The 26,799-nt window shown below is 42.1% G+C and overlaps 1 long non-coding RNA gene across 1 annotated transcript in view; it reads left to right on the top strand.

The window, feature by feature from the left end:
* Window positions 1–19,949, top strand: part of LOC138752810 (uncharacterized) — a 29,331-nt gene extending 9,382 nt beyond the window's left edge. The window contains exon 3 of the long non-coding RNA XR_011350961.1: window positions 19,895–19,949. This is a non-coding gene — a long non-coding RNA (uncharacterized lncRNA). The remainder of the gene's footprint in view (window positions 1–19,894) is intronic.
* The last annotated feature ends 6,850 nt before the right edge of the window (window positions 19,950–26,799 follow it).

Below are 26,799 nucleotides of genomic sequence, written 5' to 3'. Positions count from 1 at the left end.
GAGGGTATTCTTCGCGATAGTATATACCTATATCTGGATAGGCAGGGATTGATTAGGGGCACCCAGCATGGGTTTGTAAAAGAAAAGTCATGTTTGACGAATCTTGTTGAGTTTTTTGAGGAAGTGACAAAAAAGGTGGATGAAGGTAGAGCAGTGGATGTGATCTATTTGGATTTTAGTAAGGTTTTTGATATGGTTCCACATGGAAGGTTAATAAGAAAGGTTCAGTCACTAGAGAGATTGTGACATGGGTTCAGAGGTGGCTGGGACATAAACATCAGAGAGTCATGGTGGACAACTGCCTGTCAGGCTGGAAGTCTGTGACAAGCGGGGTGCCTCAGGGATCAGTGCTGCTTCCCTTGTTTATCATTTATATGAATGATTTAGAGGAGGGTGTGGTTAACTGGGTGAGCAAATATGTGGATGATATGAAAATAGGGGGAGTGATGGATAGTGAGGTAGATTTTCTTGGATTACAGAAGGATTTAGTTTGTTTGGAAGAGTGGGCTGAAAGATGGCAGATGAAATTGAATGTAGACAAGTGTGAGGAGTTTCATTTTGGTAAAAATAGCCAGAATAGGACATATACAGTTAAGGGGAGGGCATTGAAGTACGCAGAGGAGCAAAGGGACAGAGTTCACTGAAGGTGGATTCCCATGCAGACAGGGTGGTTAAGAAGGCATATGGTATGTTGGCCTTCATAAATCATAGTATAGAGTATAGGAGCTGGGAGGTGATGCTGCAGCTGTTTAAGGCATTGGTGAGGCCTGGTTTGGAGTACTGTGCTCCATTCTGGTCTCTAAATTATAGAAAGGATATAGGTAAGGTGGAGAGGGTGCAGAGAAGGTTAACAAGGATGTTTCCTGGCTTACAGCATCTGGATTACAGGGAGAGATGAAGGAGACTGGGACTTTATTCATTGGAACGTAGACAACTGCAAGGGGACTTGATAGAGGTATTTAAAATTGAGGTGGGAAACCAGGATTATATGAGCAGATGGGGGTGGAGCCAGCCATCATCACCACACACTACCAGTGAATCCCAGTTCACTGTATTCATCCCTTCCTGCAGAATTTAGGGTCTGTGAATGAAGACGGAGAACATGGATTCAGAAAAATAGTCAATAAAGTAAACAGTTATTTATAAACTTACAGATATAAGCAGTACGGGTGTCTAGAGATCCTGGTGGTGAGCCTTAGCTCTAGGGGGCCTTGGACTCCTTGTGTCTCCTGGTCCCCTTGAGAGGGAGGAGAGGCAGGCTGGGTTTCCAGCTCAACAGAGGAGGGGGCTATACTTTCCTCCTGAACCAGATCCCCTGAGGCTGACTGGGGGTGCTGAGAATGAGCTCCGTTGCTCGCAGGGCACTTGAGGCAACGGAACCTCTGTTCTGGCGGTGCCAGGTACCTCATAGAGACGGTGTTCTCTTTGCCATCTGGGTACTCCACATAGGTGTACGTGGGATTTGGCATGGAGCAGTTTCACCCTTTCCACTAGGGGGTAGGTCTTGCTTCTCCTCACGTGCTTCCTGAGAAGAACTGGACCAGGGGTGGTAAGTGAGGACAGGAGTGTAGTTCCCGATGCCGACCTTCTTTTGAAATTGAATAGGAGCTCATGAGGAGTAGTGTTAGTCGTAGTACATAGTAGTGACCGGATGGAATGCGTGCCGTAGGAAGGACTTCCCGCCAGTGTGAGTCTGGAAGGCCTTTTGACTTCAGGGCCAGTTTGACAGCCTTGCAGAACATGGCGTTCTCCTATTCAACATGCCCATTCCCCCGGGGGTTGTAGCTAGTAGTCCTGCTGGATGTGATTCCCCTTGCCAGCAGGTACTGATGCAGTTCTTCACTCATAAAGGATGAGCCCTGGTCGCTATGAATATAGCTAGATACCCAAACAAGGAAAAAATGGAGTCTAGGGCCTTTATGACTAATGAAGTGGACATGTCTGGACATGGAATAGCGAACGGGAAGTAGGAGTACTCAACAATGACTGAGAGGAAGAAGGTGTTCCCATTCGTGGAGGGGAGAGGTCCCTTAAAATCGATACTGAGCTGTTCGAAGGGCCTGGATACCTTGATCATGTGCGCCTTTAAGGGGCAGTGAAGTGCGGCTTGAACTCCGAGCAGACCTGGCAAGACCTGGTCATTTCCCTGATGACTTCACTGATGGCAGATTGTGCACCTTGACAAAATGAGCCATGTGGGTAACCCCTGGATGGCAGAGCTCATTATGCAGAGACCGCAGTTGGCCGGTGTGTGCAGAGGCACAGCTTCTTCTGGATAAGGCATCTGGAGGGTCATTAAGGGTTCCTGGCTGATAGGCAATGTCATAATTGTGGGTGGAGAGCTCGATCCTTCACCTACCAATTTTGTCATTTTTGATTTTCCCCCTCTTGACATTATTAAACATGAATGCGACAGGGCGCTGCTCGGTGAGGAGCATAAATTTCTTACCAGCCAGGTAGCATCTCCAGTGCCTCACAACTTCTACAATGGCTTGAGACTCCTTTTCCACAAATGGGTTCTGGAGCTCAAGGTCTTGTAATGTCCAAGGGGGAAAAAATGCAACTGGCCTGCCCGCCTGGTTGAGGGTAGTTGCCAGGGCTATATCCAAAGCATCCATTTCTACTTGGAAAGGTACATTCTCATCCACCGCATGCGTGGCGGATTTTGCTATGTGATTCTGGAGGTAGTTAAAAGTCATTTGGGCTTCAGCTGAGAGGGCGAAATTAGTGGCTTTTAAGAGAAGGCGAACCTTATCAACATAATGAGGGATCAACTGAGAAAAACCCCAGGCATCTCCTCAAAGCCTTTGTAATCCTAGGAACGGGGAACTCTAACAGGGAACACATCCTATCAGGATCAGGACCAATGATGTCATTCTCCACCACGTAGCCAAGGATAGCCAGATGTTTAGTCCTGAACATGCACTTGTCAGAGTTATAAGTGAGGTTCAGGGGTTTTGCCATGTGGAAAAAAACTCTGGAGGTTGGTGTCGTGGTCTTCCAAGTTATGGTCACAGATGGTGACATTATCGAGATAGGGGAAGGTAGCCTTCAACCCATACTCATCCACCATTCTGTCTATCTGCCTCTGGAAGATAGAAACCCCATTAGTGATACTGAAAGGGACACTCTGGAATTGATAGAGACGACCGTTAGCCTTAAATGTCATATACTGACGGTCCTCAAAATGGATTGGCAACGAGTGATAAAGCTGCTTTAAGGTCGATGGTCAATATCATTCATCATATCCAAAGTTCAAGTGAGGGGGTATGCGTCCAGGGGTGTATACTGATTAATAGTTTGGCTATAGTCAATTAATAGCCTCGAATTGTTTGCGCTTTTCTCACTAGCACTCTCCACAGGTTGGAGCTAGGTTCGATGATATCTTCATCAAGCAAATGTTGTCTCAGGCTTTATGAAATCTCGGTCTTCTGTGCTGTACATCCTGTCCTGATCTAGAAGCATCGAGGTTAGGATGCTGGAGACTCCATAGTCCTCAGTCAAGTGGCTCCCACCATCCTGGGTTGTCCTGCATGGGTAAGATGGCGTCGACCTTGTACAGCAGCAAGATGGCGTCGACCTTGTACAGCAGCAAGATGGCGTCCCTCCTTCCTCCTCTGGCGATACTGACGCCAAGTTTGAATTTGGGTCATGGCAACATGGCTGCCAAGCCTCTTTGTGCTGTTTCCTCGCCGACACCCTCCATTGGCATGTTGCACAGCAAGTGGGTTCAGGTGAATTTGGGGCAGACAGCTTGGGAGTGTAAATGGATCCGGGAACTGTGGACTTTCCCGGGCTTCCCCTCACATGACAAACCCTCGCCCAGTGCCCTTGCCTCAGCTGGAACATACTGAGTCTTTAGCCAGACAATGAGATCAGGGATAATAGTTCTTGCCGCAGAAAAAGCACTCCCTTGTACGGGAAGCAGCAGCCATTAGGGCTGGGGTAGCGGGAGCAGCCAGTCCTTGGAAGGGGTCACCTGGTTGAGTGAGCTCGCTAGCTTTGAGGTCGTTGTTCTCGAGCTTGGCCCGTTCCAACAATTTGGCCAGTTCCACATGGCTAGCCAGGTCCTTCTTACCCGACTCAAGTAGTTGCCTCTTCATGTACCTTGTCCAGAGTGGCCCGTAGCTGCTTCATACCTGCACTTTTACAGATCTAGCAAGTAGTCATCGATGGTCTCTCCTGGCTGTTGGTGACGTAGAGTGAGATGGTCCCTCACTAGGGCCTTGTTTTGTGACTTCAGGTACTGAGCCTTCAACGCCTCGATAGCAGCATCATATGTAGTGCAATCCCTGATGTCTGCATACCCTTTCGTTCCTACCTTTGAAATGAGTGCTGACCTCTGAGTTCAACAGTGTGGAAGATGTCTCTAGTCTCATTCAGGTAGGCCTGGAAGCAGTCTAGCCAGTAGGTGAACTCCTCAGCTGGTCGGGGGAGAGAGGGTCCATCAGCAGCATGCCTGGCTTGAGCAGCGCTTCTATCGTTAAGGGAATAAGCTAATAAAATTGTAGTGAGAATAAAAGCTTTCATGACTGGAGGGTGAACAAACGCTTTTATTAGCTTATAACTATGGGTAGGGTCTCACAGTAGTCTTCGGAAGGGTTCTGGGTTTAGGCTACAAACCAGGATTATATGTGAGCAGATGGGACCGGAGCCCACCATCAGCACCAAACACTACCGGTGAAACCCAGTTCACTGCACATGTGTTTTACGAAGAATTGCTTACTGCTATATCATTGAAAAATCTAAAAACCTGAGGATTGCCCCTTATTCCTGCCAATATGTGTGAATATTGTGACAGAGTATTTAGAGGTGGTTTCGGAGGAATTGTTAGAGCAGCTTTCACATACACACATTTCAAAACGCAGAATATTTGCAGGACTTTTGCAGAGTGCTTTTTGCAGGAGGCAACAAAGTATCGACAGCAGCTTGACTGGGAGAGTATGTGATCTTTGCAGAGAGGAGAGAACAGTTTTGCTCTCAGAGAGGGAGGGTGAGAAACAGAGAGAGAGGAGACAGAAATCAGATCCAGAAGGATAAGCTGGCAAACTTTGGAAGGCTGCCTGGTCGTAGGAGAAGATTGGTGGTGTGAAAGGTGACCAGAAAGAAAGAGGATAATCTAGAGGACCCTAAAAGGGTTCAGCAAGACTGATTGAGAAGCAATCAGTTGTGGATGTCCTGGAAAAGGAATCTCTCTCTGAAAATCAGCAAGAACCCTCCTGAGTGATAATCATTTGCCTGTTAGGCACCAAGGATTGGTGAACTTTGTTAATGTTAACTTCTGTGCAGAGAACAAGAATTGTCTGCAACCAGTGAGATTGGACTGTGATCCAAAGAACTTTTCTAATCTTAAATTTACATTACACACACACCTGCGCTTAGTGTTAGAGGGGGGAATCGAGTAGCTAGGTAGCTTAGTTAAGTAATGTTAAAGTTTAAGTCTGTTTTCTTGTTCAAATATAATTAAAAACTACTTTTGTTTAAGTAACCCTGTGTTGTGGTGCATATCTATTGCAGCTGGTTTTTGGGGTCCTCTGGACTCCGTAACATTTTATGGGGGCTCGTCATTTTGGATTTGAATATTGCAATTTGATGATTTATTAGTTTATTGGGATTTTTTTGCAAGCTTTATTTTTGCAAGCTAACTTAAAGCTGGTGCCTGGAAAAGCAGCAGAAATGGAAGTCGATGTATTTTTGTTACAGCCATCACCTGCAGAGCTGCAGAGCATGAGAAAAGAGAAACTGATGGCTATTTCTAAGGCACTGAAAATGACTGAAGTTAAGGATTGGATGAGAAAAGTACAAATACAGAGGATTATAGGGAAATATTATATAAGTGAAGGAAAATTTGTTTGATGAAGACTTAGAAAATTTTCCAGAGAATAGATCTTTTGAATTGCAGTTGGAATTGGAGAAATTGAGGATGCAATAAGAAAGGGAGAAATGTAATTTTGAGTTGCAGAGACAACAATATGAGGCGGACAACGCTGAAAAGGAAAGCGAAGAGGCAGAAAAACAAAGGAAATATGAGTTACAGGTAACTGAAAGAGACAGTTTCAATTAGAGAAGTAAAGAATGGAGATAGAAATAAGTATGCGAACTGAGGCTGTAACTCTTGGGGAGGGTTTTTTGGCTGGTAGAGAAGTAAATCTAGTGTCTCCTTTTGATGGGGGAGAACCCCAGGTTCCAGTTAAAATTCTTAGAGATACTGGTGCTGCTCAATCATTCTTGTTAGAAAATGTTTTAACTGTGGATCAAAGGACTGACACAGGGGAGACAACCTTGATTAAAGGTGTTGGAGGTGAGGTAGAGTCAATATCGCTTCACAAGGTTGTGCTGAATTCAGAATTAGTCAAAGGACCTGTTGTAGAAGGAGTAATTTCAAAGTTACCCATGCAGGGTTTCTTGTTTTTGTTGGGGAATGATTTGGCAGAGAATAAAGTTGGGTCAGTTTTAAGCTTAACAACTTGGCCTAGTAAGGATGTGGTTAGAGAGGATGGTGAGATATATCCTGCATGTGCAGTAACTAGATCTGTGACTAAGGAAATGATGACAGTTGAAGAAGATCCAGTAAATAGAGATTTGCCCAGTACTTCTGAAGTACTCTTGAAAGTGTAAGGTCAATGTGAGAGTGAGGATTTCTCTTTGTCAAGGAAAGAGTTAATTGAGCAACAGAAAATAGATGCAGATCTTGTTTGCTTAAGGGAGAAAACAGTAACTGAACAGGAGACTAAAGAAATGGCTCGTGGATATGACTTGGAGGGTGAATTGTTGTTGAAACCTTATTATGAGAATAAGGGTCGTGGAGAACAATCTGTATTAGAGGTGTTGGCTGTTGACAGAGTGGAGGAAGTGGTGGATCATCAGATTATGGAAACAGAATCTTGTGGGGGTAACCTTAAAGAAACCATGGTTCCTGTGCACCTGTCTAACCCAGCAATTTTGGAAAATTTGGAAGAAAAGTTAGGCCGTCTTAAGTTACAAGAGTGGATGCAGTTGAAAGAATTATTTTGAAATACACAAATGTGTTCCCTGATGCTCCAAAAAGGACATCAGTAATTTACCATGATGTAGATGTAGGAGAGGCAAATCCCATAAAACAGCACCCATACAGAATAAACATTCAGAATAGTAAACTCATGGATCAGGAGGTGGAATATATGTTGAGGAATGACATTATTAAACCTTCAAACTCAGATTGGAGTTCTTGTATTCTGGTACCAAAACCAGATGGAACTGTTAGGTTTTGTACAGATTACAGGAAGGTTAATTCAGTAACTAAAACAGATCCTTATCCTATTCTGAGAATAGATGACTGTATTGTTAAAATTGGCAAAGCTAAATTCCTTACTAAGTTGGATTTGTTGAAGGGATACTGATGTGCGCCTTTAACTGAGAGAGGAAAGAATATTTCAGCTTTTGTAACTCAATGTGAGTTTATACGAGTACAATGTGTTACCTTGTGGCAAAAAAAAAAATGTTCCTGTAACATTCCAGAGGATGATTAATTCGGTTATCCAACAGTGAACACATACAGATGCTTATATTGATGACTTAGTCACAAAAAGTGACTATGGGAAGAACATCTAAGGCAATTGGACAAATTGTTTGCCAGATTATCCAAAGCAAACTTAACTGTTAATTTAGCAAAGAGTCAATTTGCAAATGCCATGGTAACATACTTGGGTTATGTAGTTGGTCATGGCAAAGTTGGACCTAAGGTGAATGCAATTTATAAGTTTCCTGTTCCCAATGGCAAGAAAGCAATGAAAAGGTTTTTTAGGAATGGCAGGAAATTTTGCAGAAATTTTGCTGAGGTTGCTCTTCCTTTAACCAATCTTTTGAAGAAAGGGTAGAAATTTGTGTGGACTAAAGACGGTCAGGCAGCTTTAGAAAATGTAAAGGAGAAGCTATGCCATTTCCCTGTGTTAAAATCTCCTGATTTTGACAGACCATTTTCTGTAGCAGTGGATGCAAGTGAAGGAGCAGCAGGTGCAGTTTTATTGCAAAAACTTAATGAAATTGACCATCCAGTTACCTACTTTTCAAAAGAATTCAATGTTCATCAAAAGAACTATTCCACTATTGAAAAAGAACTGTTAGCTATCATATTTGCTCTGCAGAATTTTGATGTGTATCTTGGTACCTCTCATGAACCAATTTTTATATTCACTGACCACAATCATCTGGTGGTTTTGAATTAAATGAAGAATAAAAACAGAAGATTGTTAATCTGGAGTTTGATATTACAAGAATATGATCTGCAAATTAGCAATTTCTTCTGAGTACGTTCGGTCAACTACCCAGCACTGGAAAAGGAAACCATCAGGAAACCATCAGTAATAATCAGGATCGTCACTTCAGATATGCAAAATATAGGATTAAAATGGCGAATTTATTAGCATTATGGATCGTAAGGTCTTTTGCAACAAGCTGGATAGAAATGAACTGGTTAGAAACCAGAAGAGTAGGAATTCTAGTAGAAGATGGCAATGGACAATTATATTTAATTCTCTCGTTTTTTTTTAAAGACCTGAATAATGATTGCCAGACTATTGGAAATTGCATTTTCACAGAAGTCATTGAAAAGTAATTGACTTTGGGATTTTTCCTTCTTTTCCCCTCTCGGCCTTCCGCAGGGATCACTGCCTCTGCGATTCCCTCATGCACTCATCCCTCCCCATCTATCGCACCCCCAGAACCTTCCCCTGTACCCACAGGAGGTGCAACTCTTGTCCCCACAGCTCCTCCCCTCATCGCAGTCCAGGACCCCAAACAGGCCTTTCACCTGAAGCAACGCTTCACTTGTGCATCCAGAGGACTTATCTACTGCAGCCGGTGCACCCTTTGTTGCATTCTTTACATCGGAGAGTCTGGTCGCAGACTGAAAGATTGCTTTGCTCACCTTCTTCGCTCTATTCACAACCACAATGACCTCTTAGTGGCTAACCATTTCAATTTGGGGTCACACTCATGCATTCATATCCATGGCCTGATGTACTGTCCCACCATGACCACCTGCAGATTGAAGGAACAATACCTTATTTTCCATCTGGGCACCCTCCAGCCACATGGTATGAACATTGACTTTACTGCCTTCCATTAAACCTACTTGTCTTTTCTTCCTCTTCCCCCTTTCCTGTCCTTCCAGTTCTTTCACCCACATGGTCCTACCAGCCCCCCTTCCCCTCATTGCAGATGTTTCCCTCCCTCCTTTCTCCACCGATCATGTCCTGCCTTGCCACCTCCCCCTTCCCCCCTCATACCATTTTGTTCGGTCGCTTGATGAAGGGCTCAAGCCTCAAACTTTGGTTATGTATCTCTGCCTTTGCTACGTAAAGGACACTGTTTGACCTGTTGAGTCTCTCCAGCATTTTGTGTTTTTATTTCAAACACAGTGTCTACAGAATTTTGCGATTTACTTGGGATCTATTCTGGCATCACTGAGTCAATCTGTCTGGCATTACTGCAAGCTGTTTTTAACGTTGGAATGATTCTGAGCTGAGATCTGATGCTCAGTTTAGTTACAATCCATTTGAGATGCTGGCTTCATAAAATGTATAAATAAATCTTTAATAACCACTTTTCAATCTAGTCTTATTCTATAGGATTTGGCTGGCTAAATCTAACTGTTCATTTGACTTGGAGGGTAAAGACAATTCTAATTTCAAAAACTGATGCTCCAATGCAGCTCAGAGGGAATGATACACCGTCACTTGGATTTAAAATTCCAACGATATTAGATGTCTAATTCATGATCTGTTCTTGCGATTATAATACATGCAAACAAAGAAAATGATATGAATTATATTTCTGCTACAGCTAAAAGAGACTGGTAATTTGATCATTTGGTTTGTTGTCTGTGGAACACATTTGCAGACATCTTGGCTTTTATCCTACAATAGAGAGGGGCACAGTTGGTGCTGACATCATCTCGTTCCAGGATAATGCAGGCCTGGAGCTCAAAGGCACCAGGATTTGATGCTGATTTGGGGAGTTTCCACCAAGTTCTCTGTTACCTCCTACATCCCTTAACTGATTAAATGGCTGCTGTAAAAATTGTGCTATGGTGCACGACAAAAGAACCAAAAGGGAGTTGATGATATGTGAAAGAAAATAGGCTGCAGCGCTACAGAGCAGAAGGGGAGTGGACCCGATAGATGATCCATTGGGCTTCTTCTGTTCAAGAAAAACAATAACTATCATTCAAAAGTGTTTCACGGGGGTGATTCTAGCCTGCAGGCCATAAATGCATGCAGAGCTAGTACATAATTGTTCACCTTCTTTCCCATTCCCAGCCTGTACTAAGTTATATATGCTGCTGCCAGTAGCTCCCTCATGAAGTGAAGTGGAACAGAAAAGTCATTGTACAATACAATACTTGTCGTCTATTTTATTGAGCATACATTCTTCTAAAACGGTGGTTTTCATACTTTTTCTTTCCACTCACATATCCACTCACATGGCACTTTAAGTGCCATGATTAGTAAGGGATTGTTTAAGGAGGGATGTGGTTGGAAAGAAAAAGACTGTTTTAATCGTACCTAATTGACTCGTTGTGCACGGTTTCATAACTCTAAAGGAAATGGGCCAATGACAGTAATAGTTGGGTCTAGAGCAATGATTCTCAACCTTCCCTCTCCACCCACATTCCACCTTAAGCAATCCCTTACTATTCAGAGAGTACCGATGAAATAGGGATTGCATAAGGTGGTATGTGGTTGGAAAGAAAAAGGTTGAGACCCACTGGTGTAACATGCTGTGCCAGAGGTACACTTGATCACTGCTATACCAAGATAAGGAAGGCCAATGACAATTTTTCTCAAGCAAAATATGTCAGTAACAATTAGATCTAAAGCAGTGATTTTCAACCTTTCCTCTCCACCCACATACCACCTTAAGCAATCACTTACTAATCACAGAGCACCAATGGCATAGGGATTATGTAAAGTGGTATATGAGTGGAAAGAAAAAGTTTGAAAACCATTGTTCTAAAATTTAGGCGCATACTTGTCTAAAATTGTTGCACGTATTTTAGAACTCAGTACATGATGAATACAGAGAATACAGATCAGTTTCTTTAGAAATTAATTCACTTTTATTCTTTATCAGTTTCTAATATTACACACAACAAAAGGCCATTCATTTTATCCTTAAACTTAAAGCAAATTGATCACGAACATGCAGTACAAGTGGATGAATGGATATTGTTAGATTTATCATCAATTGTGGGTGAAAGTGACTTCAATTGAGTCTTAAGAATAAAATAATCTGTAAGGACATTTGGCCATGGATGGATTTGCAACAAGTAACTGGTATGCTGCCAGACTGACAGAAAGGAAGTCTCCCACACAACATGTAATGCTAAATCACCCTGGTTGAATGAAAAATAAACTAGTTATAGAGGATTACAAATATGCATCAGAAAAAGTCTATGTCTGAATGCTTCTGTCCTACTTTAAAACAAATACATTGTAATATTCAATCTAAATTGCATTTTTAGACACAGTACATGGAGCTATGATTTTGTTTTTGGCAATTATCTGGCCAACCAGAGCTGGGTGTTTCCATCGTACTTTTTTATTTTAAAGGCTACATATTTTCACATGGAGAAGATACAAAAATATGCAATTGGCATCCAGAGACACACCAACACGGCAAAGTGGGCAGATAGCCAGCTGAACTGCAGAACCTCTTGATATTAATTTGTTGGTTTAAAGATTTTTCAGCTCATAGTTTACAAGCTGTTCCTTAGGGCATATTTGCTTTCATGCTGCAGTTAATATAAACATTGAGTCAATTCCATACAAATTCATTGCCTTCGGGTGGCATGGTTCGCATAGAGATTAGCACAACTCTGGTACAGTGCCAGCAATCGGGATAGGGGTTCAAATCACACAGTCTCTAGTAAGGAGTTTGAATATTCTCTCTATCTGAGTTTTCCTGGGGTGGGGTGGCAGTGCACATCGCGACGCAGGCAAATTGGCTCCGTATGTGACGGCCGTGGTAGCAAATCAGCCGTGTTCAGATGGCGCTGTCGGTTCGGGGATTCCTCAACCATTCTGCATGCTCTTTAGGCTGTGTTATGATGTCACAGCCGATGCGGTGTCATGGTGCGAGCTCGCCCTTAAAGAGCAGAACGCAAGCTTTCAAATAAACAGTTGAAACTGAAACTCACAGCTTGTGGTTCTTTCCAATTTTGCTCTTTGTAGCTACCGCTACAATTGGTGACCCCGACGAGCCCAGATGATTCTGGCCTCTATGTCATGGATGCCGCAGCAGTAAACGCAGTTGCCGTGAAACTACCACCCTTCTGGATGGTTCACCCATGCACATGGTTTGGGCAAGTGGAAGCACAGTTTCACCTCCGGCAGATCAACTTTGACTCGACAACGTTCTACCACGTAGTCAGCACCCTCGACCAGGAGACCACCGCCACGTCAGGACCCTGGTTCAACACTTTGACCCCCTAACAAAACATTTTGAGCACGTTCATGTCGACATCATGGGCCCGCTGCAGGTCTCCAGAGAAACCCGCTACCTCCTCACGGTAGTTGACCGCACAACATGGTGGCCGGAAGCCATTCCCCTCAAGGACACCTCAACTGACTCCTGCGCCAAATAACCAATTGGATCGCGAGGTTTGGAGTGCCAGTACACATGACCAGCGACAGAGGTGCACACACATCTGCGCTGGGCATCAAGCTGCATCACATGACTACCTACCATCCTCAGGCCAACAGGCTCATGGAATGCTTCCACCACCACTTAAAATCAGCCCTAATGACTCAGCTAAATGGCCCCAACTGGGTGGATGAGCTCCCCTGTGTCCTGCTGGGCCTCAGGACACCACTCAAGGAGGATTTACAGGCATCTTCTGTGGAACTGGTCTACGGAGCACCCCTGTCCCTACTTGGTGAGTTCTACTCCCTGACTTCAGATTCAGGCACCGGAAAGAGAGCACTGTTTGAGGACTTGTGGGACAGATTGACCAAGTTTGCACCCCCCACCACGGCAACTAGCCGCTGTGCATCACCAAAGACTTAGCCACTGCCGACTTTGTGTTCGTTTGGTGCGGCCCACCCCCAGCCCCCTCCAATGACCTTACGAAGGCGTACAAGGTCCTTAGCCATTCTGGCAAGACTTTCACTCTAGACATTGCGGAAAAAGAGGAGTTGTTCACCATTGACAGACTAAAAGTGGCCCACTTGGACTTCAGTCAACTGGTCATTACCGCACAGCCAAAGAAACGGGGGTGGCCGCCCAAAGTATCAGGACACTAAAGCCAGTTCTGGGGGTGGGGGGGGGGAGGTTGTGTGGTGGAACACATCACAATGCAAGCAAACTGGCTCAATATGTGATGGCCGTGGTAGCAGAGTAGCTGTGTTAAGATGGTACCATCATGTTCTGGGATTCCTCGTGGCCTCGGCCATCAGGTGCGCCCTTTTGGCTGCGACGTTATGACCTGATGCGGTGAAATGGTGTGAGCTCGCCTTTAAAGAGCAGCGCACGAGCTTTCAAATAAACAGTTGAAACTGAAACTCACCTCAGCTTGTGGTTCTTTCTGATTTTGCTCTTTTTAGCTACTGGTACAGGGAATCTATTTCCTCCCATTGTTCAAATAAATACTGGGGGTGTAGGTCAGTCAAGTGTAATTAGGTGGCAAGGGCTTGTGACTTTGCTATATGTCTAAATTTAAAAGTTAGTTGGTTTCCCTAAAGGGTATTTTTTTCAAGTTTCAAAGGCCATTTTAAAAAGAAACACAAGAAGGTGAAAGTGAAGGGGGGTGGGGCTTGGTGTAATGACATAGGTGGGAGATATGGAAATATGCCTCTCCTGGGAGAATTCATTAAACAACTAAAAAGAGTTCTTTTGAAATATTACTGAACATAAAAGCAATACACTATGACTTCAAAGAAAGGAAAACATCAAACGAGTAAGAGGACAGTTACTAAAGAGATGAGTATAGCAGAAGAAGTTGGGCCTACCTCGACGATGGAGCCTCGAGCTCAAGTTCCTCTGCCCCTGAGATCGACTCGCACTATGACGGCATGGATTCATATGATCCAGGAAGCCAGAGAAGATGGCGCTGGAGTTTAGGAGAAGATAATCGAACTTCAGCTTCCACAGGAACCACTTCGTATGTGCGAGATTTCACACATTCGCACAGCAGAGCAAGCTGTTTCCCTGTGGGGAACAGCTGAACTGATCAAAGCTGTTGTCTGCAGTGTCGATATTCAAACACAGCCGCTGATTCAATTGGATGTTGAGTGTGGATCATCTGGAAGTGATTCAAATGGACAAAGGATGAAGATCAAGACAGAGAAGGAGGAAAAATTAGGGGAGCAGAAGCAGAATATTAAAAGGATGAAGCCCAACTGAAACGAGGTATTGTAGCTATGCAGTTTAGGTATCCTGAAGCTAGAACTCAAGGTATAGAAACAGAAGAGCAAACTTCTATACTAATTAATCAAATCAATTAATGTGTAAACATATTGACCTACAATTTGTATCTGTTAGAAATGATGTAAAAAAAAACAATTTGAATATGTCAAAGGAAAAATGAAAACTACTAAAAGGAAGAAATGACAAAATATAAGAAAGTGGCTGGTAAAGTTTAAGTTCAAGTTCAGAAAATTGAAGATGATATCCCAACTATCATTATGAATTGAAACAATTCAAGGATACAGTTAATAAAATGGAAGATTCTGTTATTGCAAAGGAAATAACTTTTGCAAAAGATTGATGTTTGGGAAAACCATAGTCTCAGGAATGAGGTGAAGATTTTCGGGTTGGTTGAAGGTTTTGAAGGCTCTAGTCCTGTACGATTCTTTCAAAAATGGATTCCAGAGGTTCTGAGAACTTTCTGAACAGACTTGAATTGGATAGACCACATACGACCAATAGAAAGAAGCCATTTCTGGGACAAGCCCCACACTCTGTTTTGATTGGATGTCTACGTTATGAAGAAAAAGAAACAATATTGAGAGCAACTGTTCAAAATGCCCGAAAACACCAAGGCCCACTAATAGTGGCAAATAATAGTGTATTTTTCTATGCAGATTTAAGTTTGTCAATGGTAAAAAGGAGAAGAGAATTTAACCCTGGTAAACAGTTTTGTGGGAAAAAAGAATATAAATTTTCCTTTCAACATCCAGCCATGCTTAAAGTGTTTTCAGGGGGAAATCAAGCACGGTTCTTTGCAAATGAAGAAGCAGCTTTGGAATTTGCACATTCTCTTCCAAATATTAAACAGGATAAAAAAAATGGATCTGGTACCCCACAAGTTTTAGCATATCGATCTGGGACGATGCAGGTCGCAGGACAGGTGTCGATGCAGCAGGAATTGGTTGAGATTGATGATGGCCAAGTGAACAAAGACCTTGAAGAAGTTGTCTATATGTGAACTGTTTAATAAAAGTGATGGGTATTCTGACCTGGAGGGGCAGAGTTTTTTTTAAATCTTCTCCATCCGCAACCATGTGCCACCTTGTGGTGAGGGCCACTTCCCGCAAAATAGAGGGAGTTAGTACTGGCCCTTTTTTTTTTAATCAGCACTTTTTCTTTTAGGGTTTTTTTCAGCCTTTTTCTCTGTTTTCCCCATTTATTTTTCTTTTCTTCTATTTTTGGTTGGAGGTGTCAAGTGCAATTGATGGTTTTATGGAATTGGGGGTCAAATGGAAGGAACACAGGGAGTTCTTTAATTTTTGGATTTAAGAAATGGTGGCCAGTAAAGTATTACATTTTATGCTTTAATATAAATTGGAAAATATGGCACCCATATTTGCAATATGTGGGTTTAAAAATGTAATGGATTCTCTGAAGACCCTGCCTATTGGTAATATCTGGCTTCATTATTAATATTAGGATTTCATTATGTATATTCAGTTTCCTTGACATTCACCAGTCTATTTCTTTCTAATTTTTTCTCTTTTATTTTCTAATTGTTTTGGGTAAGTCCTGAGAAGGTTGTTGGAGGGAGGGGGTTATATATGTAACCCAAATGTATCATTTTCAAAGTTTTATTGAAAATGTATTTATTAATGTGGTTCTAAAATTCTTAAATAAAATATTTCTAAAAAGTTGAGAAAGTAACAAATTTATTGGTGCATAGCTGTAAACAAATAAAGAAATGTGGAAAACCAGAGGAAAAGAAATAAAGTCCAAAAGTAAGAGTCTTTAAATGAGTCTCTGAGTTTGCTGTTGAGGAGTCTGATGGTGGAGGTTCCTGAACCTCCACCATCTTGTGGCACCTATACCTCTTTCCTGATGGTAGCTGCGAGAACAGAGCGTGCGCTGGATGGTGTTGATTCTTGATCAATACTGATACTCTCTCATAGCAGTATTCTTTGATGTTCTCAATAGTGGGGAGGGTTTTGCCTGTGATGTCCTGGGCTGCGTCCACTACCAGGGCTTTCTGCTCGGGACTATTGGTGTCACCATGCCAGACTGTGATGCAGCCAGTCACACTTTCCTCTGCAAACACCTGAGGAAGTAGAGGGATTGATGTGCTTTCTTCATGGTGCCATTAGTGTGCTGGGCCCAGGAAAGATCTTCTGAGATATATTTGTTACCTTCTCCACCTCTAATCCTCCAACGATCACTAGATTGTACACCTCTGGTTTTCGCTTCCTGAGGTCAAGACATGGGACTGTTGGAACTTTCCGCTGAAAGAGAGGTGAGTTCACCTCCTCCTTGAATAGAGCACAGCAGACGGCATGGCAGTCAGATTTGCTAAGATAGTAGGCTTTCCCATGTTTAAGAAAGTAGTAAACAGTACATATGTTGCAGCAAGTTCTCCCCATGAAACTCAAGACAAAAGATCTTTCTCTCTCTCTGAATGTATAAATTTGTTCTAACCACAGTGGAAATATATAGATGGCAAATATAACACATTTAGGAAGAATACATTTTTCACTTCTTGGACTGGCTACTGTTCCACCATTTTTTATCCAATGATTCCTGGAGGTTAAATAATGTCCACTCTGTCCATTGCTCACTACATTATTAAGGCTTTGACCAAGTCCTGATAATGTGGGTGTCAGATAATACCACTGAATATTGGTAGCGACAACCAATGAAGACTGAATCAGCCAGGCAATATTCTGGTGTTCAAACCAGGAGCCTCTCTCTGTCATCGCACAATGTTTATGGGAAAATGAGGCAGTGGGGATTAAAGAACAGTAGGTTAAAAATCTCAGTGGTGAACAAAAGACACTGCAGTCTGGACACGTGATTGACTTTCATTTCATTTGAGGGCCTCATTCTACATATCATAAGTCAGACAGAATGGCAAGTCATGTCTGCATGCAGCAAGGCCTCAACAGCATTCTGCAATGAATTGATAACCAATGTTTATGTGCATGCCTATTGACACAAGTGCTAGGAAATGACTGATTGGAGGAACACCTGCCAATTTCTTCTACTATTCAACTGTATAACTATTATCAAATTACTATCTTAATCTTCTGAAGATAACTATTGACTTGAAACTGACCTAGACCTGACAGATTTCTTTAAAAGCAAATGCATATACTGCACGTCATTGCGCATATTTTCTCTTAAGGTATGTCCACTTTGTGTTTCTCAATCTTCTCTGCTGCTAATTCAATTTGATAGTCTCTTAGTATTGTGATTCTTTTAATCTCAATGTAACTAAGCAATCCATCCATCTGTTTAATTCTGTTGTGACAGAATATGTTGCGATTGCATTGTATCTGGAAATTATTTTGGGATTATAGTGTGGCAGATTTTTTTTTTAAGTACAGGTCACACTCCAAAACAGATCTCATTTAAAATACTGGAGCTCTGCTCAAGCTTGACAGGCTGGCTCCGAGGGCCTTTGCAAAAACTTTCAGGAGGCCATATAGAGACTTCACTAACGGATTATTGTTTTGAAAAGCTACAGATGAAAAAATCTCGGAGCGTTAGGTTCGGAGTCGCAGGCTGTCTGAGTGCTGCTTTGCTGTTCTAAGGGGGTCATGTGGTTTTGCAAGTAGAGAGAGTCAAACAGGCTTTTCTCTGAGTGAGAGAGAGAGAATTCAGTTCAGCAGCTGCAGATAGGACTGGAACAGGGCAAACTTGTAGAAAAACAGCATTTTGAAGACAGGCTGTGAATGCTTAGTTCAGCCTGGTTAAAGCCCTTGTGGTCCATACAAGAGGAGAGGACTGGCTGCCTAATGTTTCACTTGAAATAAGAGAAATAAAAAGGAACTCTGTAGTGACCTGAAAGAAAGAGGTTATCATCTGGAGAACCCTGAAGGGGGCAAGTTTCTTCGGCAAGACACTGACGTAGCTGATTAAAAGGGATTGGTTTGTGTCCAGGAACAACAAATCCCTCTCTGAAAACCAACAAGAACCTTCCTGAGCAGTAAACATTTAGCTTTCAAGCACCAAAGCCAGGTGAATTTCATAAATGTTAAATTCTGTGCACAGTATAAGAATTGCCTGCAACCAGAGAACTTGGAGAAGTGAGATTGGACTGTGAATTAAAAGAATTTTTCTAAACTTACACACACATTACAAACTCGTGTGCTTAGAATTAGAAGGGGGTTAAGTAAGTTAATAGTGATAAGTTAAAGTGTGATTCTGTTTTCATGTTTAAAGACTATTAAAAGCAACTTTTGTTTTAGTAACCATTTGTCTTGGTGAATATCTATTGCTGCTGGGTTTTGGGGTTCTATGGGCTCATAACACTGTTACCATCATTCATGTTTTCAGATTGGGAGTTTGACACTCTCTCTATTTAGCCATAAAATAATAAGTTTATTGTCATATATATTGTACAATATACATATGCACTAAAATTCTTAATTCCTGCCCCTGAACAGATGCTTTGTAAATAAAACAGCTAAATGACTAAAGCAACAGCTTCATTCCAAATACTCAATTGAATTAAACAGACAATAATTACACAAAACAAGATGTATTATGGTGGTATAAAAGATACATGCAGTAAAATCCTTAGTATCCAGGACCTATGGGGATTGGTAGATGCCAAATAAGTGAATTTTCCGGTAGCTTGAGACTGTGTGTTGCATAATCGTTGAACTAACTGCTTGACATGCCAATTTTAAACCTTCCTTTTTTTTGTCGATTTATTTTCCACAATTTATTTTTTGCTAGTTGCTTGAATTCCAGATAAGGGAGATTTTGATGTCATTTTATAATTGGCGGCATGGTTAGTGTAGCAGTTAGAACAATCTTATTGCAGTGCACATTATCCGGATGCTGTCTGTAAGGAGTTTGGATGTTCACCCCATGTCTCTGTGGGTTTCCTCTGGGTGCTCCAGCTTCCTCTCAGCATTAAAAAACACATATGGGGATTGTAGGTTAATTAGTTTATTGGGAAACATGGCCCTGTAGGTTGGAAGGGCCGGTTATCATGCTGAATGTCTAAATTAAAAAATTAAAAATTGAAAATAAATATCCTAACACAAAACAATGACTTAATAATTGTGCAGTCTTTTTGAGATGTCAGTGTTTACCTAATCACATAATCTCTTCAAACTGACCTCCTTTCAGGCTCCAGTGCAAGATGTTTAATGATCTGAAGCTCTTTCAGTGTCCTGCAAAACTGATAACTTACATCAAACTACTCCTGTTACCAGATAATCATCTTGCCTGGAAGATTATTATCATGGAATGAGTACTGCAGAACAATGTTTGCTGCATTGGGAAAAAAAAATAGATATTTTGCTTTGATACATTTTAATTTGGTAATTCAAGCTACTTCTTTTAAGTGGTTTGTGCCTGAAGGAGATTGTTCAGATAAACACAAAAAAGATCTTGTAAGCATAATTATTCTTAAACTAAATGGAAATAAAAGAATTGATTCTTTGATTGTTCGACTGTGAGAATCATCGCTTTAACTTGAACTTCTTTCCGGTCCTAGGGTGACCCTGGTATTAAAGGAGAGGCAGGTCCACCAGGCCAGAAAGGGGAAAAGGTAAGACCAAACATTCTTCTCTTTGGCTTGGCTTCGCGGACGAAGATTTATGGAGGGGTAAATGTCCACGTCAGCTGCAGGCTCGTTTGTGGCTGACAAGTCCGATCCGGGACAGGCAGACACGGTTACAGTGGTTGCAAGGGAAAATTGGTTGGTTGGGGTTGGGTGTTGGGTTTTTCCTCCTTTGTCTTTTGACAGTGAGGTGGGCTCTGCGGTCTTCTTCAAAGGAGGTTGCTGCCTGCTGAACTGTGAGGCGCCAAGATGCACGGTTTGAGGCGATATCAGCCCACTGGCGGTGGTCAATGTAGCAGGCACCAAGAGCTTTCTTTAGGCAGTCCTTGTACCTCTTCTTTGGTGCACCTCTGTCTCGGTGGCCAGTGGAGAGCTCACCATATAACACGATCTTGGGAAGGCGATGGTCCTCCATTCTGGAGACGTGACCTACCCAGCGCAGTTTGATCATCATCGCCCTGTACAAAAACAAAGGCGAGAAATCAGACTGCTCAAACTAGAGGGGAATCATGCTGCTCTCCATTGCAGGCAAAATCTTCGCTAGGATTCTCCTAAATAGAATAATACCTAGTGTCACCAAGAATGTTCTCCCAGAATCACAGTGCAGCTTTTGCGCAAACAGAGGAACTACTGACATGGTCTTTGCCCTCCAAGAAAAGTGCAGAGAACAAAACAAAGGACTCTACATCACCTTTGTTGACCTCACCAAAGTCCAAACATTACAGCTTCCTAAATTGCACTTTAACTATCTGATAACGCTGATAATTATTCCTGAAATAGGAATAGTTTTTTTTTAACTGTTGGGTGGAGGATAATAATAGTGGGTAGAAAGCACAAAAACAGTAATTTGGTTCAGCAGTTCGAATAGGTTCAATAATCACTAGGTTGAGGTACTTCTCTAACTCATTACCAGACATATCTGGTGCTCCATAATGTGCAGACTACATGTTTTAAATGGTACTTATTTGCAGCAAATATGATGTTAAGTAAGGTGAGAATTTAAAGGTTATCACAAATTAAAAAATTGACAGATTATCCTACCTTGATTATAATACAACTGCTTATTCCCCATTCTACTTTCCTTTCTTCTATTCCCTACCTCAACTCTGCTTGTAACATTACAGTATTTTCCATTATTTTTCTTCTGGTTTTGGGTTACTTATGTATGAGGTCACTTTTTTAACCATCTTCCAACTGAGGCAGATAGTCTAAAGTCATCAGGCAATAAAATTGAAAATTAGCTCTGGTTATTCAATTACCCCTGTTTACCCAACTATTCAATATCTATTCCAGAGCTGGCACTGTTAACGTAGCGGTTAGCTCAACAGTATAACAGCCTCAGCGACCGGGATTCAAATCCAGTAAGGAGTTGGTGCATTCTCCTCATGTCTGCGCAGGTTTCCTCTGGGTGCTCCGGTTTCCTCCCACCCTCCAAAACGTACAGGGTTTTTGGTTAATTAGGGCGCAGTTGGATGGCGCAGATTTAAATGGCCAGAATCAGCTTCCACTGTTGTAAATGAAATATCTCTTTCAACTCCTTTTTTCCAATTGCTTATGAAACCTTTATAATGAAACTATTCTTTAAACAAATATTGACTTTGTATCCCCTATGTCTTTTACTTTACCCTATCTATAATTTTCTTTTGAGAGCAGATTACCACAGGGTACAGGCCCTTTGCCCCATGATGTAAATTTAAATTTTGATATATAGCATGTTAATAGGCCCTTTAAGCTTACAAGCGTGTTCTGTCCAATTAAACCCAATTGACCTACAACCTCACTATATTTTTGAACAGTGGGAGGAAAACTGAGCACTCGGAGGAAACCCTGTCTTCTGTAATTCCTTTGTCCTGTGTCCCTGCTGCATCTGATCCCAACATGAGGCCTTCCATTCCAGCACACCTGAGATGACCTCCTTCTTCAGAAAATGTGACTTCCCCTCTAATGCCAAGAACTTAGCCATATTTCCTGCATACTTGTCTTGGCCCCTTGCCATATCCGACATCTCAAATGTCAAGGTTGCCCTCATCGTTTACGACCCCTCAACCAGCCTTCATATCCAACATATTGTTCTCTGCAATTTCCACCACATACAGCGGGATCCCATCCCAGAAACATCTTCCCCTTCCCTCCACTTTTCGGAGGAATTGCTTCCTTTGCACTCTCACACATCCTACCAATAGCTCCCTTGGCGCAGATCCCTGTGATTTCACTTGCACTTGCTCCTCTTCTCTCATCAATCTTTGGGGCCCCAGACAGTCTGTCCAAGTGCAGCAACACCCGATTTGTTCACCTTCAGGGATAATTTACTAAATCTTGTGTCCCCGATGTGGCCCCCTCTACAGCGAGAAGAATAGACACAGACTGGGAGATCACTGCACTGAGCACCTTCAATCTATCCGCTCTAACAGCAAGGATCCTCTAGTGGCCACACTGACAGGTCTGTCCATGGCCCCATGTACTGCCAAATTGAGCCCACCTGTAGATTAGAGCAACGGCACCTTATCCTCAGTCTCCAACCAGACAGCATCCATATTAATCTCTCCAACTTCTGTTAAACCCCCTTCCCTAGTTTCTCCTTCATCTCTCTGACACACTGCCTCTAACTCCCCACCTCTTCCCTTCCTTCCCCCAACTGTTAGGTCGAGTATAGGCTGAATGAAGGGAAATGGGACTCGATTTGTTGACATGGATAAGTTAGGGATATGTTTGGCACAATTTTGTTTTGTGCTCTAAGTTTTTTTATGAAAAAATAAGTTGGACCTAAAGGCTTATTACACAGTGCTATAAAATCCATGGCCTTACAGTATCACTCCACCACTCCATCTACCTTTCTCTGGTATCTACTGTCTCATCAATGGCAACTACATACAGCAATTTAGCTGCCAGGACTAGCACTTGTCTCTGTGCAGAATGCACAACTGGATGGCTGACAATGTTTGAAATCCTGTCAGGAATTGCACTCATCACTGGGCCTAAAACCACCACAATTAAAAGGTGGATTTTGGCCAATTTTGTGATTTTATTTTCCCCAGAAGCCTGATTATATGTTAGCACCAAACATAGGCAAGTTTATTTTTAGCAGAACTAGTTGCAGTCCAATTTCTAGTCAAGGAGATTGTTGTATTTACAAGAGCCCTTTATTTTCTTCCCTACCATTTCTGAGTTTGCTCTCTTCTGTGAGGATAACTCTGCTCACTGCCCAGAAGTGCCTAAGCAGGCACCAGGTGATTTTGTGTCCAAGGTTTCTTCTACTTGGACTGAATTCCTTGGATGAGCTCCTTTCTTGTTGAGCATGCATGTCTGGAACCCTTTTCCCAGATGCACTTAGATCCATTAAGGTTACCCTCAGTACTCTCATGCACCCAAAAATCATAGTCTTTGTGCAATTTATCTTCCATTGATATTCATTAATCTGATCTCACCGAAATCATTCTCTTTGAACACAATTCTTAATTCTCCTAATGATGTAATCAGCTATCTTCAAATCTGTGAAGCTCAACATATTTCACACAAATCCAGGAAAAATATTATTATCCTGTTGAAAATCTGATTTATTTGCGATGAATTTTGGAGGTCTTAAAGCCCATTGAGAAATTTGTTATAAGAAAAGTAGAGGATTATGGCCTGTGGGGTTGACAAGGGTTAGATTGATGGTGAAATAGGTTTTTGTAGGTCAGCTCAGCATCATGGGCCAAAGGGCCCATACAGTGCTAATCTGTCCTATGTTCATCATTCAACAAGATTTATATTCTCCCTTTTTGCTGTAAACCTCCACCAAATGACATTAACAACCATTCAGCACACACAGTCCATGGGTACTGTATTTTTAAATCTGACTCGTTTGATAAACAGCATTTTTTTTAAACTCACAGAACAACTAAGCTTTAGTACAGTGGTTCTCAACCATTTTCTTTCCACTCGCATATCACTTTTAAGTAAACTCTAGGACATCAGTGCTCTGTGGTTAACAAGGGATTGTTTAAGGTGGGATGTGAGTGGGAAGGGAAGGTTGAGAATCACTGCTCTAGACCCAATTGTTACTGAAATATTTAACTTGAGAAAAATTGCCCCATTTCCTTTGGAGTTATGAAACTGTGCACATAATGAGTCAATTAGGTATGATTAGAGGAAATGTGTAGCCATTACTTGGAAATCAGATATAGGTTTAGGGATGCAAAGATGGCATACTGAAATGAGATCTTGTATTCCTCTTGAAAAAAATAACATAAACCACCTGGTAAATATTCAATTTTGAAAATATGGAGCCCATATTTACAAGTAGGTTTAATAACTTGTTCTGAATGGTACTCAGCTCCATGGCAGTGAATAAAAATTTACACATTCATTGATAATCTGTTTCTTTCTTGTGAGTTGTGAGTGGTGGATATACCACATGTATTCTTCTTTCTCTCTCTCTCTCTCTCTCTCTCTCTCTCTCTCTCTCTCTCTCTTTCTCTCTCTCTCTCTCTCTACATATATATGATATATATGACTTTTTATTAAGTGGGATTTTGTTTGTAAAATTTTAAATAAAACATTCAAAAAAATTTAGGTATGATTTAAAACAGTGGTCTTCAAACTTTGTCTTTTCACCCACATACCACCTTAAGCATCTCTTACTAATGACAGAGCACCTATGGCAAAGGGAATACTTAAAGTGGTATGTGAGTGGAAAGAAAAAGGTTGAGAACCACTGCTAAAATAATTCCCTCCTGAAGCCATGCCATTTAGAGGCCCAACAAATCAAACCATCTTCATTTTCCTTACTGACTCTATGACTTTAGGTACAGCCACATGTCTGTCCCTGGATTCTGTTGCCTCTGGAGAGTAGTGTCACAGCCAGACTCAGCTGCCAGTCTTGACCATCCCAAGCTGCTGGTCTCTGCTGCGTCTCACATTGTTGTTCACTACTTCTCTCGGGGAGAGAAGACCATGAATTTTTATTTCCTATGTCTGCATTAGAGGCTTGAATAATGTGCTTGAATAATTTATAGATTGTACTTGTATCCTCACAGAGACTTCCCTGGCAACTCACTGCCAGGAACGCCATGCAGTAGTCTTGGAAAGTTTCAATGGTTGTCATGTTTGCTGTAAGCTATAGTCTTCACCTTCTTTTCCAGGTCCAGCTGACCCATTAGGAACATTATCCATTTTAGATCCATTCTCACTTGCCTTGACTTGAAAATGTATTGCATATATTGTGAACTGCAAAAGAATTGCACCTGCCGGATGACATGCTAACATCTGCAAGATACTGGACCCCAAACACTACTTACAAGAAACACTTCACTTGTGAATCTTCAGGGTCATCAACTGTATGGTCTCCTCTACATCAGAGAGACTGGATGCAGACTGGGAGTTCACTTCATTGAGCACTTCAGCTCTGTCTGCTCCAATAGAGTGAATCTCCCAGTGGCCACGCATTTCAATTCCTCGCTCCGTTCCCTTGCCGATATGCTTGTCCGTGGTCTCATGCACTGCCAAACTGAGACCATGTGCAAATTGGAGGAACAATATCTCATATTCGGGCTGGGTACACTCCAACCAGATGGCATTTACATTGACTTCTCCAGTTTCTGTTAGTCCCCTCCCCTCCATCTTTCCCTGTGTCTCCTTTCCTCTTGCTATGTCTCTCTCTCTCTCTCTCTCTTTTCCCTCTTCCCTCTGTCTCCTTTAGCAGAGACAAAAACAAATCCCCCTCCCCTAATGAATTCTCATGTTTCCTCTCTCCTGTCCTCTCATCATGTCCAATTAACACCTTTTGTCTGTTGGTCTGTACTCCTCCCCATCCATTCTTCCCTTTTACCAGTCCTTTAATATAGCAGTTGCCTGCTTTTAACTCCTACCTTGAGGAAGGGTTCAGGCCTGAAATGTCAGTAATATATCTTTACCTCCTATGGACACTATAGGCTGAGTACCTCGAGCATTTCTACGTTTTTACTTCACTGTCATCATTAGTTTCAACTTGGTGTTACACAAAGAACATTGAATGTGCTCCATCAATCTCCACACTAAATCTCTTGCACTTTATATGACATAGCCAAAAATTATTACACCACCTCACAGTATTGTTTTCACACCCAAAAACAGTGTGTGTAATCATTTCTGAGCCATTTTCTTTTGCATTAAGTCCAAATGTACAGGCATTTAACACATAGCTGTAGATTTTAAAACTGTGAGGTATGTGGAGATGAATAATATCTGGAAAGGCTTACATCATGAATGATGTTATGTGGATAAATGTGAGGTTATCCACTTTGGTAATACAAACTGGAGGGCAGATTACTATTTGAATGGCAATAGATTGGGAGATCTAGGGGTTCTTGTGCACCAGTCACTGAAGGCGAGCATGCAGGTACAGCAGGCGGTTAAAAAGGCAAATGGTATGTTGGCCTTCATATCAAGAGGGTTTGAGTATAGGACTAAGGATACCTTACTGCAGCTGTACATGGCCTTGGTGAGACCCCACCTGGAGTATTGTGTGCAGTTTTGGTCGCCATCTCTGAGGAAGGATGTTCTTGCAATGGAGGGAGTGCAGAGGCAATTCACCAGGCTGATACCTGGAATGGCAGGAATAACTTATGAGGAAAGATTGCGCAAATTGGGATTGTACTCGCTGGAGTTTAGAAGATTGAGAGGGGATCTCATAGAGACATATAAAATTCTGGCAGGACTGGACAGAGTGGATGCAGATGGGATGTTTCCAATGATGGAAAAATCCAGAACCCGGGGCCATGGTTTGAGGATAATAGGCAAACCATTTAGGACCGAGATGAACTTTAAGATCAGCCATGATCTCATTGAATGGCAGAGCAGGCTCGAAGGGCCGAATGACC

Source organism: Narcine bancroftii, chromosome 2 (genome assembly GCF_036971445.1).
Source record: "Narcine bancroftii isolate sNarBan1 chromosome 2, sNarBan1.hap1, whole genome shotgun sequence".
NCBI classification, from domain to species: domain Eukaryota; kingdom Metazoa; phylum Chordata; class Chondrichthyes; order Torpediniformes; family Narcinidae; genus Narcine; species Narcine bancroftii.
The sequence above is the reverse complement of the archived record's forward strand: the minus strand, read 5'-3'. Positions and strand labels throughout refer to the sequence as shown.